The sequence below is a fragment of the Bison bison genome, unplaced genomic scaffold, assembly GCF_000754665.1.
Source record: "Bison bison bison isolate TAMUID 2011002044 unplaced genomic scaffold, Bison_UMD1.0 scf7180017864377, whole genome shotgun sequence".
In the NCBI taxonomy this organism is placed as follows: domain Eukaryota; kingdom Metazoa; phylum Chordata; class Mammalia; order Artiodactyla; family Bovidae; genus Bison; species Bison bison.
This window is the reverse complement of record NW_011494949.1, coordinates 587,070-591,005: the sequence shown is the minus strand read 5'-3', so window position 1 is coordinate 591,005 and position 3,936 is coordinate 587,070.

Genomic DNA, 3,936 nt, shown 5'->3' with positions numbered 1-3,936 from the left:
CTGAGCAGCTGAACCGAACTGAATGTGTATAGATGATGGATATGATAAGACGTTTGTGGAAGCTTCCTGATGGGAGGGACTGGCTGTGGGGGAATCTGGGTCTTGCTCTGATGTGCTGGGCCATGCTCAGTAACTCTTTAATCCAGTTTTCTGTTGATGGGTGGGGCTGTGTTCCCTCCCAGTAGTTTGGCCTGAGGCCAGAGTACTGTAGGGGAAGCAGCAATGCCAGCCTCCCACAGAAGGACTTCGGCGGCAGTGTCACTCAGAGCCCCGACCCCGCAGAGGACACTCTCGACCCACGCCTCCGCTGGAGACTCCTGGACCCTCACGGGCAGGTCTGCTCTGTCTCTGTGGGGTCGCTGCCCCTTTCTCCTGGGCCTGTTGCACACGAGCTTTGTTTGTGCCCCCAAAGTCTGTCTTCCCAGTGCTAGGGAAGTTCTGTAATCAAACCCCACTGGCCTCCAAAGTCAAATTCTCTGGGGGTTCTCAGTCCCCTTGCTGGATCCCCAGGTTGGCAAGTCTGTTGTGTGCCCTAGAACTTCTGTAACAGTGCGAGAACTTCTTTGGTATAACTGTTCTGCAGTTTGTAGGTCGTCTGCTCAGTGGCTCAATGATGGAGATGATGGCAATCCCCTCCAAGAGGACTTGGGCCACACACCGCGCCCTCCAGGTCTGCTGCAGCCAGAGCCCCTGTCCCCGCGGCAGCCACTGCTGACCCCCTGTCTCTGCAGGAGATGCTCAAGACACTCACCGGCAGGTCTGGCTCAGTCTCTGCGGGGTCTCTGGGTCCTGTGCACACAAAGTTTTGTTTGAGCCCTCCCAGCATTTCTGGTGGGTATGGGGTTTCATTCTAAATGCGATTTTGCCCCTCCTACCAACTTATTGTGGCTTCTCCTTTGCCCTTGGATGGGAGTATATTTTGGTGGGATCCAACATTCTCCTGTCTATGCTTGTTCAGCGGTTAGTTGCAATTTTGGAGTTCTTGCAGGACAAGATGAGTACATGTCCTTCCACTCCGCCATTCAGATTCAGCACTCAATGTGCCAGCAAATTTGGAAAACTCAGCAGTGGCCACAGCACTGGAAAAGGTCAGTTTTCATTCCAATCCCAAAGAGAGGCAATGCCAAAGACTGTTCAAACTTCTGCACAATTGCACTTATCTCACATGTGAGCACGGAAAAGGCAATGGCACCCCACTCCAGTATTCTTGCCTGGAAAATCCCATGGACAGAGGAGCCTGGTGGGCTGCAGTCCATGAGGTCAAGAAGAGTCGGACACGACTGAGCGACTTCACTTTCCCTTTTCACTTTCATGCATTGGAGAAGGAAATGGCAACCCACTCCAGTGTTCTTGCCTGGAGAATCCCAGGGATTGGGGGAGCCTGGTGGGCTGCCATCTATGGGGTCGCAGAGAGTCGGACACGACTGAAGCGACTTAGCAGCAGCAGCAGCACGTGTTAGCAAAGTAATGCTCAAAATTCTCCAAGATAGGTTTCAACAGTACCTGAACTGTGAACTTCCAGATGTTCAAGCTGGATTTAGAAAAGGCAGAAGAAACAGAGATCAAATTACCAACATCCATTGGAACATTGAAAAAGCAAGAGAATTCCAGAAAAACATCTACTTGGGCTTCATGGACTATGCTAAAGCCTTCGACTGTGTGAATCACAACGAACTGTGGAAAAGTCTTAAAAAGATGGGAAAACCAGACCACCTTACCTGCCTCCTGAGAAATCTGTATGCAGGTCAAGAAGCATCAGTTAGAACTGGACATGGAACAACAGACTGGTTCCAAATTGGGAAAGGAGTCTGTCAAGGCTTGATATTATCACCGTGCTTATTTAACTTATATGCAGAGTACATCGTGCCAAATGCTGGACTGGATGAAGCACAAGCTGGAACCAAGATTGCTGGGAGAAATATCAGATATGCAGACATCAGATATGCAGATGACACCACCCTTATGGCAGAAAGTGAAGAGGAACTAAAGAGCCTCTTGATGAAAGTGAAAGAGGAGAGTGAAAAAGTTGGCTTAAAGCTCAACATTCAGAAAACTAAGATCATAGCACCAAGTCCCATCACTTCATGGCAAATAAATGGCGAAACAATGGAAACAGTGACAGACTTTATTTTGGGGGGCTCCAAAATCACTGCAGATGGTGACTACAGCCATGAAATTAAAAGATGCTTGCTTATTGAAAGAAAAGCTATGACCAACCAAGACAGCATGTTAAAAAGCAAAGACATTACTTTGCTAACAAAGGTCCGTCTAGTCAAAGCTATGGTTTTTCCAGTAGTCATGTATGGATATGAGAGTTGGACTGTGAAGAAAGCTGAGCATCAGAGAATTGATGCTTTTGAACTGTGGTGTTGGAGAAGACTCTTGAGAGTCCCTTGGACTGCAAGGAGATACAACCAGTCCATCCTAAAGGAGATCAGTCCTGGGTGTTCATTGGAAGGACTGATGCTGAAGCTGAAGCTCCAATACTTTGGCCACCTGATGCAAAGGACTGACTTATTGGAAAAGACCCTGATGCTAGGAAAGACTGAAGGCAGGAGGAGAAGGGGACGACAGAGGATGAGATTGTTGGATGGCATCACTGACTCAATGGACATGAGTTTGAGCAAACTCCGGGAGTTGGTGATGGACAGGGAGGCCTGGTGTGCTGCAGTCCATGGGGTCTCAAAAAGTCCGACACAACTGAGCGACTGAATGGAACTCAAGTGCGTGCTGCAGCTGGACTCTGTTCTAGGAGCAGAAGGCTCTGGGGGTGACAGGGCTTCACTTGGGCTTCTCTGAGTGCAGCTGGGGCCCAGAAGGGGCTGCAGCGTCGTGTGTCCCCACCGGGACTGTGTGTCTGTGGGGACGACCTGTTTCACGCCTCCTCTCGGTGCAGCCAGACCCGGCCTCTCCTCCCCCTCCCCCTTCGCTCCTGTCCCAGGACAGAGCTGGCCCCGAGCTCAAAACTTGCCTGGCCTGGCTTCTTGGTGACCCTGGAGAGGACCCCTCCTCTGAAGGGCTTCCCACAGAGCCCCTGCCCCACCTTGGGCCATGCCTACCAGGAAGCTGGGTCATGGCTGGGCCAGGAGCAATTCAAATGCTTAATTATGTAAGTAAATTCCACAGCTCAGCATCAGAGTAGGTAATTTCATCTTAACACCTTCTTAAATTTCATCAAATAACTTTCAAGGGTGTGGAAAGCCAGAGGTGTGTGCATAGCAGGAGCCAAGCCACGTCTGCCAAAGTGCAGGGACGTGGTGCCCGTTCAGAGGGATTTTCAGCCTTAAGCACTCTTTATTGGTTTTCATCAGGCGGTTTAAGGTCCAAGAGAAAGTACACAAAGGCACGGAAGTGGTAAGCTGGCTGGCCTGCCGCCTTGCCGCGCAGATCAAAGGCTTCGTGCTCCGAGGAGCTGGGAGGAGATGCGGGTTTTCCCTGGAGCTGCCCCCATGACCCCGCTCCCCACCAAAATGAGGTGAAGTGCGTGCGTACTCAGTCATGTCTGATGCTCTGTGGCCCAGTGGACTGCAGCCTGCCTAGCTCCTCTGTCCCTGGGATTCTCCAGGGAAGAGTACTGGAGCCATTGCCATCTCCTTCTCCAGGGGATCTTCCCGACCCAGGGATTGAACCCGCATTTTTTATCTCCTGCCTTGGCAGCTGGGCGCTTTACCAGCTGGGCCCCGAGAAAGCCCCTCTGCTCCCCCAACTCACTGCCTTTTCTCCTGGCGTCTCCCAGCGCCAGCCAGGTGTGTGGGGGACACTGTCCTGGCTCTGCCCCGAGTTACCCGGAGTTTTCGGGAAGCCAGCACCCCTGCGCCTGCGGGGCAGGACGATGCCCTGCCCACGTCCTCCAGGGCTGCCCGGGGCCAGCGCGCAGGAATGCATGTGAATTGTGAAGCCCCGTGTAAACAAGGGCCGTTCTTCCTGTAACCTGTC